Genomic DNA, 18,537 nt, shown 5'->3' with positions numbered 1-18,537 from the left:
GAAATTTCCAAGTTTCTCAATGTTGCAGAGTGGCTCTCGCGATATCGCAATCTCTCTGGAAACGGATCGGCTGACGAGGGACACGGGGCCAATCGATAAGGTCTGTCGTCCTCCGTAACCACAAATCAATGTGGTCGCGGAGGGCCTGCTTCGTCGTAAGGGCCATTAAAGCACGTTCTCCATAAAATATTTTATCCGGTTTGCGGATCGATTTGAAATCCGTAGAGCGCCTCTCTCGGCTTCTCGTATCTCGACTGTGTTGCCTGTTCCCGGGCCACAGATCTGCTCCGGGCAGCCTTTTTCGGCGCACCAAATTCATAAATAATGGCTCAAGACCGACCCTTCCTCGTGTATCACGGCCTGAATTTGTAGTCTTTAAACCATTTAGGGTTTTTGCGATCAGGGTGGCGCTCCCTGTTCCTTATAATCGCCTCGTAGAGAGCTCTCCTTTAGCCTCCCTGATCCCCCGTGGCCGACTAGAAGATCGAGACGCGATTCGGCCGATCAGTGACCTCCAGGTGAGCGCGTTTCTTGACGCAAGTACTGGCACTCGGCCAGAAGCAGCTTCTTGTCACGAAACTTTCATCGTTTACCCGCTAACACGACTCGAAACGTACTGGTACCGTTTTCGGTACTCGTTTCTTTCCAACTCTCGCGTTACTAAGTCGTAAAGCGACTGTTTCATCGATCAAAATTCAATCGAAGTTCGCGTTAATGCGAAAGTAATCAAGGCACACGGTGTTTTTAAGGAACTTGGTAATTACTAGACAGCAGAGTTTTATGCATTCGCGGGAATTTTAAAGACTAAATTTAAATTATTCAAACGTATATAAAATATTCCAAGCGGAATAAATATTTAGCGGATTAATATTATATATTATAATATTATTATTTAATAAGCGGAATAATATTATACGGTATTGCACTCTGGATATGTGTAAATAGGAGGAAAATGAGAAAACAAAATTGAGCTTGTCGTAATCTTCATACGTGTCAGTCGTATAACATTTTTGCTTTTAAGTACGCCGTAAAATTTTAAAATAGTACTAAAACGACCCTTACAATTAGTTTTTGTTTAGAATGATAAAAACTGAATGAAGCCTACAAAGGCATGTTCTTCCTCGTTACAAAATCTTTTCTTCAGGCAACATTCCTCGTATAGTGTGTGTTCCATTACAAAAAGCATGGCATATAATCGGATTCGACGTGCATTCTATTAAACGGCAGTTACGCTACGTTTTACATAACAACCAACAACGTTTCTTCTTCCTCTTTCGAAAGGAATCAAAGCACACGCTTGCCGCGTCAAAACTTCAACCTCGATCCGTGACAGACTTTCTAACATCTCCCGTTGTCCCCCGTATTACCTTAAGTCTAAATAATTTCCTTTCTCTCTCTCTCTGTCCTTTCTCTGTTCTTCTATGGCGGCACATTGTGTATACAGCTAGGTACGAACAGGTAAACCAAAGAGATAACGGTAGTGGCCGACTGACAAAGCTGACAGCTATTTCTTTCGAACTCGTTTCTCTCTCCGTCCTTCTCTCAACACGCTCTATATTCCGTTTTAAATAAGAACCGCGTCGAAACGACGCATCTGTACTCGTCACACGCCACGTAGAAAACGTCGTTAAAAAAATCTTTACTCAGAAATCGTCCGTGTTAAAATACGCTATTCGTCCGAACTATTTCTTTTTGCTTGGAAATTTCTATTCAACGATTGGTTCTGGTCATATCAAGGAGGTTCCCTCGACGATTTCGCCGTCATTATGAGAAATTCGTTCGTCGAATTAACGCCATCTCTCTTCTCCTTTCTTATTCATTTTTTCTTTTTTTCATTGTTCCATTCTAAGAAAGAACTTATCTCGCACAATACGCGCACTCTGCGCACTTGTGCACCTCCGAATTTCACGTAAACCCATAGAAATCCACAATCTTATAATGGATTTTTTTGTCAAGCGTTTTAACGTGCAAACCACAGAGCAAAACTGTGGCTATAAAAGCTTTGGAAATATTTTTACGTGTCTGACAAGCACTTTATAAAATTATTAGCCACGCTATATCGCCTTTTTTCTCTGGCAATCTCCACGTCTAGCCGTTACGCAAGGAATGCTAATATTTCTATAATTCATAAGCGACCAGTCTTTTATTTTTATTCGACTGGATCGGGGAGTATTCCCAAAGGATATACGAAAATCCCGCGGTCGAAAATTCGAAACTGGTTTCGAGATCGAGATGGATAAGCGCGCAAACTTTCCGAGATAGTTTTAAGAGCGACGAGCTTTCGTCGTGGTAGCATTATTCGTCCGAAAGCTGTCGGTGGGTTCTTCAGGTCGTGCCGCTTGGTAATCCTATACGTCTTGAGAAACTGGTTTCCGCACGACGTGTTGCGGGTAGCGCGCAAAACAAATTAATAACAAGAACATCATAACCGCGGCCCCAAGGCTGTTGGAGACGTTCGCGAGCCGCAGCTGCTATACCGGGTGATCCACGACCATTGTTGTTGCAGTCGAAAGAGAAGCTCGCGAGCTGCTGTTGCTCCACTACCGCTGCGCTCGCTACGATCTCTTATGGGGATACATAAACGCGTGCTTAATCTTTCGCGTGGTCGTATTACCATTTGATAAGGTTAAGATGATTGTGCCGGGAAAATTGCACTGCGAGACTTTAATTTGTGCACGATCTATTTCCAGACACCAATGTGATACCAACGAGATATCGATAGCCCGAACAGTGTTGTTTGACAAATATAAAGAGGACGTCGTTAAAGATTCGCAATATTTTTTGTACACCGTGCATTTCAAATATCGATTAAATAATGTTCGTAATAATAAAATTCAATTTATCGAGTCAATAAAATTACACAAATAAGAATTTGTTGTTCTAAGACGCGTTTAAACAGATATTTTTGATATATCGCGTTACTTTTTCCGACGTTTCAATTCACCAAGCTAATCGATCTGGCTTCTGAACGTCTCGTATTTTGAAAGACGAAATAACGCTAGATAGAACACTTCGCGTAACCAAACAGGATAATACTTATCTTACACCGTATACCTCGAGGCAAAGATTTTTAATGGTGTTGGGCAGGAATTTTAATTAACGAATTCGACCGAGTCATCGATCCGACGATGCTTTATTATCTAACTGGCGGATCGATTGCAAGGTTTAAAGGATATCGACAAAAGCGCTAATCACGGGGCGAATTGCTTTTGAGAGATGCATTTTTCTCTCGTACGGCATACGATCTATGGGTCGATACTCGAAGGTCAGCAGTGGCCGGTGATGGCAGGTCAGGACGATCAGTAATCCGCACTTACTTTTCAGAACAACAATGGCTGAGTCACGCGATATCGTACCTAGCCGATGCTCGCCACGAGGAATTATTATCTCACTATTAAGGGCCAACGTGTTGCGTCGACGCAGCATTTTATTTATAACCAATTTTTCAGTCGCCCGACGTTAGTGCGTTATGTTTCTTAACATTGTGGTCGTTATACCCGAGACTCGGTATAGTAATCGAAACTGGTATCACGGATGCGTTCTGTTGAGATTGACTGATAGAGCAACGAGTGGACGCATTTGTAATAGAAAAATATATCGAAATAAGTATAGGTATATAAGTACAAGTATAGTGTATGCTGATCCGGATTCTTACTCTCTCAGTGTTATTGTACGATAAAATAGGAAATATGGTAGGAAACACGTTCAAATATTTATAGCAAAGGACATTACCAAAATGTTAACCATGGTGTGTAGCTCTAGCCGAAGGCTACAAGAAACAACAATAGAAATCTACTTCTAGCTCTCTTGTTTCTAAACCTTGTAACCCAAAACAAACGATATTCATAAAAAGAGATCTATATTCAAGAACACAATGGACCTCTCCTTATTTTGAAGTTTTTCACTAAATTCTATTCTCTTCGTGACAGCGGTCTCCAGGTCACGGACATGCAAAAGAAAAGGTGTAGAGTTTTTGTCGAAGCAGTTACCTCAACACGTTCGAACGACATGCGCTTTCGATTTTGTCCATTTATACCTTTACGATTGATACTTTCTTTATAACGATCGCACTTATGACTTTTCAAAACGTCACGCTCTTGTTTCTTGTTATCTATGCGAGAGCTATAAACTGAATTTTATAGCTGTTGTTTAGTTTAATGGCTCTCATTATGTTTTACAAAATCGATCGTTATGGAGGAAACGCGTGAAAGTATCGATGATAGTTTAATGATGGAATGAATTCTTCCCGAGGAATGTTTTCGAGGAAAATGGGAAAGCAACGTAAGATAATTTACACGCGATCGATTTGGATTTGATATTTGTCGGGAAGGGAATGCCGCGTAATAAAGAGGATTTTTACGTCGATGATCCAGGCGATCGTTTAGCTGAACTCTGCTTATGCATACAGCGAACGAAATTTAAATTTTCGTTTTATCGTGTCAGCTGTGCAGCGCAAAGTAATAGGTCTCGGTGCATGGCACGTAATTGCGAGAAAAATTTACAGCTTTTGTCTTTTGTTTCGACAAAGCTGGAATAACGTTATATTAATATCGTGATTCTGTTAATATCAATTTTTCCGAAGCTTTACATCCAAATCATATACATGTAAATATTAAGATTCACCATATTGCCGTAATAACAAAATTGTTTGTTATACAATTTTAACAAGACACCACAAACTTATTATAATTCCATATCATTCTTATGATATACCACTTAACGAAAATCACTCTATTAGTGATATTGTCGATTATATATAAAAATCTGACCAAAAGATACTTAAAATTATAATCACATTACATTATTGCACATTACGTTATTGCAGCAAATCATGATTCCATTAATAGTCATTATCCTACAAGATTAACTTCACAGAACGAAACATCAGGTTGAGCGCATCGCTGGGATACCGTCAATCATATAACTTCGATAAAATGTTCATAAAATATTCGATAAACGATTAATTCGTCTGAGAAGATAAGATCGATGGACACGCGCGCTAATTTCTATCGTCGAGGAGACACAGCACATCTGTTTATATTTTAACCTACAACCCTTTTGGAACATCGTATCGAGAAGGACAGGAGAATGAAGGCGGAAAGGAAAGGCAATCGGTGTGCGTGCCACCTGGAACGAACAGTTCTCGGAGGATATTTGCATGCGACACGATGCCAGAATGCGGCACTGCTCGCTGCTCGACACCGATTCCCTTTCCGACCTTCCTTTTCGCCTTTTTTCGCGCTGTTTATTTATCCGCCACAGCTGAACCGGCCGAAGAATCCTTTTAAAGCGATTTTTCGGCGACCATGGTCGGATTCCAGCAAGGTCGAGTGCTCGCTTATGAAAATACCGACGATAGAACGGGCTACGACCGAGGGTAATGGACGCGGAACGATCATCCACGACCAGCAGCTTCGTTAATTATTCTAATTAGAGGCGAGCCCGGTTGGCCTTTCGACGATCCTCGTCCATCGTCGTGGGTGCTCAAATCGATACGCTTGTCCAGAGAAACAAACATACTTATACCTGAATTTTATTTATTACGGTGTTTCTTTAAAATAAGTCACTCTTCTTTTATTTCCGATCTAATTTACATACAGTAATTGCATTTTTCTGTTGCCGCTATCTCAATAGTTCACACGAAAGAATAACGTCAAAATATGAAAGCATCAGTGCTAGAAATAAAATTCATCTTTCGATAATTCTTTCTTCGGTTTCGTTATATTAATTTTTTTAAACGTTGCGAGAAATTTTCAGAGTAGCTCCGATTCTAATCGTTGAGAGACAATGCTTTAAAGTAAAATTCGTAGGAACGTAGTCCTAACAAGGTTTGACCAAAGAAACGCAATTTCATTTGAATAATCGTAGCCACGAAAAGGCTGATAATGAACTTAAGAGATATCGTTCGATATTCCCAAGCATTACATTTTAAAAGGTAATATTAAAACGCGTTATCTCTCGGTACCCGCGAATTAAGAAGAATTTGGCTGTTACAAAGCAACGTCCGAGCCTCGAATTATGTCCGCGTGAAGAACGATGCACCGAGAGACCGTGCGATAATTCTGAAATTAAGTAGGCGCCTTTCTTATCGATGCTACACGCCTTACATCACAACCTGTGGAGGACGCAGCGCGAGGGATAATACCGGGGTGTTTCGGATATATCGAGTTCCTCCGGGAATAACGCGCGATAGATCGTTCGACCAGATCTTCCCTGATATCGCCAGCTTCTTTTCGTCGGTGCCAGAGATTCAGGCAACGTCGTCTTAAAAAGAGGACCATCGCGAAACGGCTGCAGGGTAGAACAGACGAAGAGGAAGATCCATAGGAGGTGGGGGAGGTAGGAGAAGAAGAAGAAGAAGAAGAAGAAGACGAAGAAGAAGAAGAAGAAGAAGAAGAAGAAGAAGGAGCATTATGGCGTACGCGGCGATTCAACCGCGATAACTTTAACGCACGTGGAATGTTGGACTCGCCGAGTAGGCAATTATAACTCCGCGTCTCGATCTCGAGCCTCGATGCACTTTGCTGGGGAGAACGAAGGAGATGCGGAGGACAAAGGAGAAGGGCGAGCGAACAGCGAGAGAGAAAGGGAAAGAAGAGCGATGTTTTTTACGAGAACGACAGTAGATAGGTAGTGAGTGTTCGGACGATTAATGGTTGTTCTCTGCGCGTTTTCGATAGGGAAGCTTCGACAAAAGCTGTATTTCTACTGGTCTGCTGGTCTTGGATAGATAGCCTTTCGGCAGTTCGTTAAGAAACATTTACAGTTCGATGATGCGATCAATTTTTCCACCTCCGAGTACACTGGTTGAAATAATCTCTTAATTAAAATCAAATACCTCCAGCTCGATTCCATTCCATTCGATTCCTATAACATTTGGCTATCGGTCCTGTTACCACGCACTTTCAATTAGTTCGAACGAATTACGAAGGTCGAATCGAGTCGATTCGCTGGTTGAAGCATTCACCAGATCGTAGAACGTTTAGTCGTACATCGTATATAGGGATATTTTCTTAAAATTAAGTACATATGGATATATATATACGTTGCTACGTTGGCAATGGAAGCGTTACGAAACGTTCTACTGCACGGGCAATAAACTTTCTGAAAATTTCTCATCTCTATTATAGCAGGTATCTTTATATCGCGGTATTAACGTTCCAGGTAATATTCGCAGTGTAATATCTTGCTAAACATTTTTTTTCTTGACCGATCTCGAATTTCTAAATGTTCCAACGGCCCCGGTATGCTGAAAATATCCACTTCCTTTCACTCGTTATCGCGGTACCGTTCACAGAATCAGCGGAACACCGATGCGCTCGTAAACTCATTTATACCAACGACGCTTTGCAATATCCTAGCTCGATTCCAAAAATAATCCTCGAGCGTTAATTAATCGGGACATTGACTGCCTTTAGCGCTGTAATTCGCGAACGTTCTTCCGCGTTATTGCGCGAGAGAACGACGTAATTTGGCCGCAAAGAGAGCAAAATGTGACACACTGAACGCAAGCGCGCCATGTTAATGTTTACAATAATGTCATCGTGTACACGAGAGATACAATTTTTCTTTATATCTTTTCTTGTATCTGTTTTTCGAAAGGAGAAAAATTCTCGTAGAAGGTAGTTATCACAGAGATAAGAGACTGGACAAACAGTTGAACGTAAATCGCGAATATTACGCTATAGTAACGAGCATAGACCAAGAAAATCTTCCTAAAATCCAATATTGAATTCCATCTTTTATTCTCTCTTACAATTAGACGATATCAGTTTGATTTCGCAATTGAGCCAATGATTTCTACTTTGTGGCGAGACCGGCACGCGTAGCATCACGAACGTTCTGAAGAGGATGGTATGGCAAAGTGCGTAGTCAAGATTCAGGTTCCATTAGCAGAAGTAGATTGCAAGGCCGTGGAAGGACGCACTTACCGAAATGAGTCGGCTCGGAATCTTTTGCTCATGGTCGCTCGATAAAATCCTACTACCATGCCGGGAGGTCCTTACCGATCGCTGGTTACCGTTAACGTCCAGACTATAGCATTCTACAAGCGCTTCTAAACTCGCTTTAAACTCTTAGAAATACGATCCTTCGGCCCAAGGATGAGTCTGGCTGCGAATCGAGCGTTGTCCTCTACTCGAACTCGTTCACTCGAGGATCCTTGAATTTTTTTCAACCACGTATAATCCCTCCGACGTTAAGAAGGATTTTCGTTCCACGTTGTAAATCAGCCATTAAAGATTTTTCGGTTCTTAGCTTTCTGCAGAGATTTAACTTCGTTGGGTTGTTGGAAAGGTTCGTGTTTTCGTGAATTTTTTCCTTCGTTATTTTTATAAATTTGATATTTGCAGTATCGATGCCTGTCTCCGGATTTCGTCGACGCTGTTCACAGCACGCAGCATGGTGTATTTTTCAATATCGAACGCACGAAAACGAGACGACGATGATCCGGTGGAGAGCACCGGGAAATATAACGCGCGTATGGCTTTCTTGCCAGTAATAACTTAAAATTTGAATAAAATATTGCAACCGAGAGAAGCTGTCGGACAGGCTGCACTCCGTATACTTAACAGCAAAGATTTATCACCGTGTGCCGTCTTAAATTTTATGGCCAGTACACGAAATATCAACCTTAAGGCAATTATTTACCCGTCCCGATATTATTTTTATCGATAATATTAAATCATTAAGCGTATGAATATCATACAGCGATCATTCATTGGTACGATCGAATGAAATAAACGGATCAAACGAAGAAGAGAATACGAGTTTTTGTCTATTTTCTCATTCGTAATGGACACGCATTTGCACGGAAAATATGTTAGGTACGATCTTGTTCATTTTTTTATTTTGATTTTATTTAGCAGTGGAAAATGTAGTTTGATATGACATTGTTAAAAAAAGAAACAATCTATTTGTCCCAAAAGTAGAGAACTTTTATTAAGTGGATGATAAATTTATGAAGTACTGTGGAAAAGCTAAAAGCACATCTGATATATAATACTTATATATACAATAATGTAGAATATTTTTTAAAGCAAACGAAATGAATATTTTTCAGCAAAAGCTTATTTCTTCGAATTTTCTTCCAGGCGATATTCTTCTTTAACTTGCTTTTCTCGTGTAGCTTTCGTATGACAATTAAAAAGTCGTGTCTTTTCTCTGTGTTCTTCAAATATTTTCCTGCGAGCACGTCACGATTGTACACGATAAGTACCGGAAGGAATGCGATTTGCGTACTTACACGGTTCTACGATTTCCTCGATCGAGAGAGAAACAGTGTAGGTGGCAGGGTACAGAGAAAGTGCAATAAATTATTTCGCTAATCCGAGGGGATGATTACGTTCGTCTCGATGGGTGGGACGAAATTTAATGTAACCAAAGTTTGTGGGCAGATAAATGAATGGTTAATATATATGTTAATATCTGTAGACACCTGAGAGAATGGGCCATTGATCGATAGAGAACAATCTGAGGTCAATCGTACACTTAATACATTCTGACGTGCTTCTAACGAGGTAGAATTTTAACGTAGATGCTATGCGTATGTAGCTTTCAATGACACTGCGATCGAACAAATATAATTAAGTGCTAACACCTGTGATACCTAGAAAGCCTGAGAATAGAAACCTTGATGCCAGGAGATTCTGCGGATAGAACGACATCTTTGAACTTTATGTCGTCCGTAACCTGCTAAAGATGTGTTGTTCAGTGTACTCACGTTTCTCCGAGTCATTTACCAGACCTATTGTACTATTACGACTCTTTGAATCCTGTTCAAACGTCTCTAATTAATTTGTCTTTGTGTTTCTTTACAAAGTTACATTATTATAGAGTCTTGTGTAACATTATTATTTAAAAATTAACCTTTTCACAGTATAGTACGAAAAATTAAACGTCGTATGTAATACATTTGTAGATATTTATTTTCTATCAATATTGAAGATACGTATATTTGGTATGTAAGGCTAGAAACGAAGACAGTTCCGACAATAAAGAAATAAATTATTGTCCAAATTATTTCACCATCGATGAGTTTTATCATCTACTTCTCTGATATTCGAACAATATTTTTCGTATTAACCCCGTCATTATTAACGTGGACAATTCCTAGTATCAAAAACAAAAGAAAAGTTCAAAGAATCTCATCGAATAAAACAATTCATATAATCCGACTGCATTCCATTTTCATCCCCTACCAGCACCTCGTTCGATCGGCATTTCACGCGTCAGTGAAACCTCTTCTTCACCCTGAAATACGCAATAGCAGCTCCGTTGGATTATCTGTCGTATTCGAGAGGGCGAGCTGCTCGAAACGAGCTTGCTAACAAGCGATTAAATTAGGCCACAGATATTCGCGATCATTCGTCGACTAAATTCGACCGTTTCTTTTTGTTTCAGGTAAGTTCACGCGTCCAGCTCGACCGAACCCAGGGACTGACCTCAAGGAAGGACGGTAATGCACCAAGCTTCAGGCAGATAAGCATCGGTTGTTCGTTAGCGGGCCCGAAAACCTCACCGCTTAAAAACAAAACGGCCCGGTGGTCGTCGCGCGTTTCGTGGAACGGTTCGTTCGAATGTACCTCGCTGCGGGTATAATGCCCAGAACGAGTCCACGAGGCAACGGAGTAGTTCGTTTGCCTGTGCAATGGGGACTTAGATCGGGAGGGTAGATTAACAGAGGGATACACGTGTCAGGCTCAGATTGACGCGATTTCATTTTAACGAATTATCTTGACCCTATCGGCCAGGAATAGCAGAGAAGCGGAAGGGGTGTCGTTTTTCTTCTCCTTCGTGGAGTTATAGTTGACGGCGTTTCTTCTTTCCTTGCGCAGGTATTCCGGATTTCTAGAGAGGTGGCTGAAGATCCGGAGTGATGATAATTTGTCGAGCGTTTTGTTTTCGGGGAACGAGGCTTCTGTATTTTTGGTCTTTTTTTATTTTTATTTTTATCAGAGAGGTAGAAAGTATCTTGTAACTTATTATTACGACTTACTTAGTACTTATTGTAATTTATTAAATATCCTTCTTTTATATCGTATTATATCCTGTAGAATCATACTTTTCCTCGTTGTACCGCTAATTACGATTCTCTATTTATTAAAAAAGTAATCAAAATCGTTTCTTCAGACGAGTAAACGAAATACAGAATTTTTCCAAACAAGGATAAAATACGTACCAAAATTCTATCATCTATTCAATCGAATTTTTCAATCTCCTTTGCAAACTGCTTGATCGTTCCAAGTTGCGCTTACCGCGGACAAGTAGAATTCACGATCGGTAGACTTTAAAGGTGAACCGTACAATGCTATCTAAATCAACGTAACGACTGATTCTACAAGCGCGGCCAGTCGACAGTTGCACGGTTAACTCCGGTTAAAATCAACGTTTCCTCGAAACTACGACTCTGTAAATCAATTTGCATGCTCGGTTATAAAGCTCGTTCGCGTTAAAATAAGCCGCGGCCAGCATTTATGTAAATGGAAAACTGTCCACCGTCGGGCGCGACATGCGTCTGCACTTAATTTATTTTTCTCCCGGCAATTTTGTAGCGCGTTGCAAAAACCGTTCACATTTAACCGAACACCGCTCAAAGCGAAAGATTGCCTCTGGCAACGGAAGGATTGCTTGAAAAATGAGTTTGTATAATTTTAATAGCACGTTCGTGATTTCGCTCGAAGGATGGTTATCTACAAGTGCGAAGATTGATCGATACGTTCGAGGATGATTGCTAATACCATAGGAAGTTCATCCTAGCAGATGATTCTTCCTCTTCTTCTTCTCGTCTACTCTTAATCGTAGAAAATTGTTCCACGTGTTTAGAGTTATAATTTACAAGACTTTCAAACATTCGTTACCTTCTTAAGCTTTTAAAAAATTCGACGAGGCTAATGTAAAGCGTCGTCAGTAATTTTTTGAAGATTTTTTTTAAATTACGTACACTTTGTCTTGGAACAACGTAAAATCTTTGTTCGACGACCTTTCGACGATAATTCATGCAGATTCTCGTTGTCACGCAATTTGCGCAAAGTATTACGTCATAATTGGGATTAGTAGCGAGATTTGTTTTGTTTTCATCGGGTCCTCTATAGATTCGCCACGTAGATAGCCTCGCCTTGGAACCGGAGCTGACAGAACGCATCTCGGCCGCACGTTTTACAAGTTGTTTTACAACCAAAGGATACAACGCCACACGCTGAGAGCCCCAGGACCTCTCCCTCTCCGCGCGTTAGCCGCCGCACTCCTTTGTCCTGGACACGGATTCGACTTTTCGACCGTGCTCCCGGCTTTGAAACGTTCTGCTGTCGACGCCTCCGCGACTCTACAACGTAACTCGCGCCTAGTGGACAGTTTTACGTGATCAAACCGATTTCCGTTTGTATATACTTGTGTCACTTTCGAGAGAAATCTTCAAAAATTTGTTAAATTGTCCGATTTCTCGATGAACTTTTGTCGATCGATCAGTCACGTTGTGACGAATCTTCTTAGGAATGTTAATTAAGAAATTTTGTATAGAGCAAAAGTGGAAGAATTTTTTAGATATTCGGAAAGAGAATGAGTTAATCATCAGAAAATTTCCTAAGCGATTAACAACACTCTTTTAATTCCGTAGATGCTTAGCAGTTTGTTTTCTCGATCATTTTCTACGATAAAAAAGTTCTATGATAGAATCGATATTGATCGCTTGCATTTATAAAAATAAACACACGGACATATACATACAACAGATTGGTTTGATTCAACGAATATTGCTTAGCGGATTTTCTACCAATGCATATAAATTTCAAATGAAATCCAAACAAGACAAGCAATTTCTCTATATTATAAGATTCTTCCTCGGTCTTATCTAACACATTTCCCTGTATCATATTAGGTATTCATTAGGCATCTTTATCGTAACCATTATACCAACTCGTTACTAACACTAAGTAGTAAGTTGCGTGTGTCGTAAAGAGTTGACGACTTTAAAACAAATACCGCTCCTAGCATTTGGATCATTAAAATCCTAATTACTGTCTATCCTATTGCAAATAACGTTGATTTACTTTTCCTCGATAAATTATTCCTCGAATCTCATTAAAAGATTTTTTATTAAGAATCAACGTACGATTTCCAAAGCACAATTGGTAGTGGCCGTATCGCGTCGAAACGGTACAACTTTTTGCTTTGCGTTGTCGCAACTGGAAACCTTTCGTTACCCGTTAAGCTGCAGGACATTAGGGTAATTAAGCGATCGAGGGGTTTATATAATCGCGCCGCCACGTTTGGAATTTATAATCGATGGAGCGGCGCCAACCGCTATACTGGAAATACTGGATATTCCGGAATAAGAGCACTCTCACTTTGCATGTCGACACTCTTTCCGCGATAGGCTAGCGTTCCTTCGCCGATAAAAGTGCATCGCTTATCACGCCTAGAGGCGTCGCGATGGTTCGACCAACTCGATTTCAAGAAACGAACCCGATCTTGTTACCGATAGCTTTATACGTCGTTCTACCTTGAGGTAATTGTCGCAAGATATAGACAGCTTTCTTAGTTTTTAAGCTTCTCTTTGTTTCTCGCTTCTTTCTATCTCTTTCTCTTATATCTTGTAAACAAGACTATTTTACAGCTACGAAGATATCGAGAAGATAAGCGACAACGTTCATCTGCTTAAAATAAAAAAAATACAAGGTTACAAGGTCTGAGAATCGACCAAACCGTATAACCGCGATGACCCAATGACAAAAACGAAGCTTAGGCTAGTTCTATACAGAGATGTACGTGACTAGGTCTCTCTTGCATAGTAATTTATTACGTAATAATAGTAGCGGAGAGGGACAAGTTAAATCAAAGTCGTAGATTATAGGCGACTTGTTTATAATCCAGTATATAAAAATACCCGTCATACATGCGACGTGTATCTTCATATGGAACTAGCCTTTCAACAACAACGAATATCTAAATTTCACGAGAGCAATCCGAAACTGCAAATATATCATGTACTGTTTGACGACATGCCTAAATCACCGGTGACTGGCATGATTCGCGTAAATGCGTTTTACGAAGAGGCTGGCTAATATGAAGAGGGCACCGAGAGCGTTGGGAACGCCTCATAGGTTAGTCGAGGAATTACGATGCGGTTGAACGGTACACGTGTAGACTGGGTATGCAAGGAAGAGCCGCCTCAATTATCAAGCTCGTTTGTAGCAACATTGTTTACAGCGTCTGGCTGCTACGGAGTATTTATCCGCGAGCTTATACCCCGGACGCTCGGACGGTTTTACAACCCGTGCCCGGTGCATGGACCGGCTTTTATACCGGTACTGGTATAAAAGCACGCGTCTACGTGCCTTCTCGAGGAATAATTCTTCATTAATTGCGATCGCATGCGCGGCATTCCTCCCACTGAAACGATGGTACGCTTAATTCCCAGGCTAATATTTCATTAGATCGTGGTATAGTAATATTGCGCGAACGGACGTTCTGTTGGCGTTCGTTGTGCAAATATTCGCGTCAACCTGATCCCAAGTACATATATTTCAAGCATAATATCCTGGCGTATAACGTATTATCAGAGACCGAAGAATAACGATCGGCGCGAGCCATAAAAGTCGCCGTCTGGTTCGAGCTGCGCCGTCATAGAGAGAATTCGAGGCTATTGTCTCATATCTGTAAACCGTATCGAGGGAAAAAAGTGCGTCTGCCGAACGACTAGGTTCTCAGGATCCTTAGCCAGAACCCTCTGGCCGAAGCAAAATCCAAAGAGTCCGTGGTCGGCTGTCGTCCACGGGGAAACGTGAAACGCGGCGCAACGCGTACCCTGTCCTCGGAATTCTCTCCTTCCCCAACCTCTCTTCGCCTCTATCCTTCCCTACGTTGGATTCTTTTGTTTCCCGCCGCGGAACCCCAGTCGAGATCCTATCTGCCGTAAATAATTATCCTGAAGAACCGGCAGATGCCGCGGCCTCGCGTTCGAAACCGCGTTCGAAAGGACCAAAGGGGGCTGAACGAGCATGTACCCCTTGGGATTTTCATTTTAATCATTGATCTCGGGCCAATCGCAACGATTCCGCGCTTCCAAATATTCTCGATACTTTGAGGATCTTCTTCGATACACTCGAGACCGCAGAATTCTTATGTTTGTGTTCGTTTATGATTCGCGAGCAAGTTGGTATTTGTTCGAAAGCAACCCCTTATCTGGTTCACGGACGCGAGTTTCGTTTCGATAACGGTGATCGGGAATGTACAAGATCGGTCGAAAAGTGGCAATTTTCAGAATTAATCTTTTAACGGTGCAATCTCACGGGCGGAATCAGGTGATTGCAGGGTATTGTTGCTAACGCGATTTCCTTTTTCGGTGTAAACGAACTCGATAAGGTACGCTTTTATGGCTCGCGCGTAATTGACCCTCTGATTTCGTTTTAAGGATACGGTTCGTGAGAAGCGATTTGTTTTAGAACGTACTATACTTGAAGATTGTTTCAGGTCGGCCAGATGATTCTGATCGTGACAGTGAGATTCGATACTATTAAAAGATACTGTTACGAATCTCAACGTTTACAAGTATTTTGCAGCTTTACTCGTTTTTGTCGAAAATTATTTCCATCTCTATAAAGCGAAGAATTTTTCAGAGAAACGTAAATTTGGCATTTGGGCGAAAGTTAAAGACACCTATCCTACGTGTCAATTTCTTTAAAGCGTATAAATTATTTTATAATAGAGTAAATGTAAATAAATATAAAATTGAGATTATAAGTTTCTTATAAGCAGACGACGTAATTCCAGAACCGTTGCTCCGAGGTCTGGTTGTCCTCGATCGGCTAAACAAATTACACGTTAAACGACGTGCCCTGTCTCGCGCATTCGTGGCAGCCCGAGTCTAATGTCACCCTGAGGGAGCAATTTTCAGGCGTTTTACTCGCGACACACGTTCCACGCCTCTGGCCCTATTGTCTATCCATACGCGACCAACGCGCAATTTATCCTCGAGGACACTGTCACGATCAGAAGAAAGGAAACCCAGCCTGTCCTTTTTCGTACGGCCGCGAATTGAATTGCATGAATCTACCAAACACCAACGAGGAAATTTTGAAGAGAACGAAGATGAACGACGCAACAGATACCGGTGAGTGTACATCTTCCTTTCTATTATCTTCACTTGTTTGTTGTTATGTAGGAAATTATTCCAGAGAAGTATATTTTTACATCGTAAAGAGAAACAACAGGATGTAATAGAAAAAAATTTATAACTTGAAAAATAAGCCTTAAACGACATGTTTGTACATGATCTTTCGTTGTCGTATCGATGTCTAGAATTACGAATCTTATAAATTTTTTTCCAACAATCTGTATAGAAAAAAAATTGCGTCGTTGCGAGGTTTGTCATTTTTCGTATTATTCCGAAAAAAATACAAGTATATGCGCAGTTTGGTAGTCGCGTTTAGAGACTATTGATTATCGAGAATATCAACAAGTTAAACACGAGTATGTTCGCTAGCAAACCGATAAAAGACGATAATTGATAAGGAAAATAAAAATGGCACTGTGGTAAATAGTAGTACTATTACTATATACTATGATATGATAGGACGTTTTTAAATTGAATATCAGTACCAGGTATAAAAATACTTCTATTCTGAGATTCGAAAGTCACATTTATGACTATGACAGAAATGATGCAAAATTAAAATGTGATAGGATTTAACTCGCGAAAAATAACTCTCTCCGAAATTGTCCCATCTTGACGAAACTTCATCAAAAATGTTCAGACATATATTAACATTTTTCAACAATTTTAAAAATCATTGTATTTTCACCACTTTTTCCTCGAGAATTTTCCTCATTCCTGTAACCTCGTCAGAAACATGACTTTCGATAAACAGACTTTCCTTGACGCAATATTCCACGTATCCAAAACTTAAAAAAAAAAAGTTGATCCTTTAAAACTACCAGGATGACGCACATGTACTTTTATACATATTTGGGAAGATTGAATGTTTTACGAAATCCATTGACCGGTCCATTGGGCTCCCTTGATTCACAGCTCTCACAATAATCCGTAAATTATCCGCACAGTTTCGCGCAGTGTTCTCCTCGGACGGCGATAATTTATCGAATCCTGCGGATCGACCTCGTTTCACGCGACACTTCTGCCAATCGCACACCCCTAACGGATCTGGAATGCTGGCAAACCGTAACGTTGTCTCGCGTCTGATTTACGATCACGATCGATCGTTACACGAACGACTATCCGCACTCGCAGAGTCGAATTCCACGGTTCCAGTGTTCTTCAGCGTCGTAAGACGGAAGTATGTATGTGTTTGGAGGCTGCATCTTGTTCCGCAATCGGATCAATTCGATTTCATAGGGGTTTCAAAGGCAGTGATATGTACAGTCGTGAATTTCGCACTGAGATCGCTCTCGTGTTTGCTACATACGCTTACTACTACGCTGCCCTGGCTTTAACTTAGTATTCTATTGTTTGCTACGACGTTTGCATCGAGATAGAGGTGCTTGCTACTTGATGTTTAAGGCGAACGAGATGTCGAGAGAATACCGTAGGACTTGGCATAACATTCCGATTGTATGTTAAAGTTTTTTCCGAAACGTTGAAACTCTTTTTGCTTGTTGAAGTAAGAGCCAGATTGAGACACGAAGAAAGGATCATGGCAGAGTTAATGTTAATAATGAAAATCTATAAACAACAAGAGAGAATAATGTAAAAAATATTCGAATCATAAGATAATTTATCGTGATAATCTGATAATATACATGATAGTTTATCGATATTTTGTAATAATTCTTATAAAAAATATGACGATATTGTAAGCAGAAAGTTACTTCTTTCTAGAAATTATCGATTCGATTATCTCGTATTTTACTCGAATACTACTATCAACGAGATAAGAATTTCTCTAACATTTTTTGAACCGAGTCAATCGAAGGATTCAAATATTACAATTTATAGGACATATCTTATCGAATTATGTGTTGTAGTAATCGACTAGGTAATCGATTCATTATGCTTTCTTCTTCTTTTTACTATAAGGAATCAACTATCACTTGTAACAGATAGTAATGAATGGATGCCTATCAAGTACTGTTTTATCGCCAACAGATGCTTGAAAGTATATACAACTATCTATCGCTAGTGGTTAACACGGCCAGTAATAACCGATTGGCTCGCTTATTTTGTGCTGCGTCCTATCTTTTCTTCGTATGGCTAATTTGTTGGCATATGGTCATATGGCGTTGTCTAAAATATCTGGCGGAAGATGAACCACGAGAACCAGATTGTTTTGATAATTGTGCTTCGAGGCACACCTCTACCTAGCACTTTGCCGATATTAATCAACACGCTTGGGGGTTATCAAATTTCTTGATTTACTTTTGTTATAATTTAATTTGCACATCTTCTCGTCCACGCGTATCCTTATCGAATTATTTCGAACGTGTTTCCCATTTTCGATAGTTTAGCGTAAATCGATCGTTCCGCAGTTTTTCGGAATCTTCTTTTGCTTGTAGTTTTGAATTTTATTTATTATCGATATTTGA

At 40.4% G+C, this 18,537-nt stretch overlaps 1 protein-coding gene across 2 annotated transcripts in view; it reads left to right on the top strand.

The window, feature by feature from the left end:
• Positions 1-18,537, top strand: part of LOC117214759 (epidermal growth factor receptor) — a 170,655-nt gene that overhangs the window by 53,548 nt on the left and 98,570 nt on the right. Inside the window, exon 1 of one of the 2 annotated variants that reach the window (XM_033461073.1) lies at positions 15,769-16,108. The exons of the other annotated variant lie outside the window; for it this stretch is intronic. The gene's annotated coding sequence lies outside the window, so the exon portion shown is untranslated. Of the gene's footprint in view, positions 1-15,768; positions 16,109-18,537 lie in introns of those variants that run through there. 2 annotated transcript variants of the gene reach the window in all.

This window comes from Bombus bifarius, unplaced genomic scaffold (genome assembly GCF_011952205.1).
Source record: "Bombus bifarius isolate JDL3187 unplaced genomic scaffold, Bbif_JDL3187 scf7180000009243, whole genome shotgun sequence".
NCBI lineage: Eukaryota > Metazoa > Arthropoda > Insecta > Hymenoptera > Apidae > Bombus > Bombus bifarius.
This window is presented reverse-complemented; position numbering and strand designations above follow the sequence as displayed.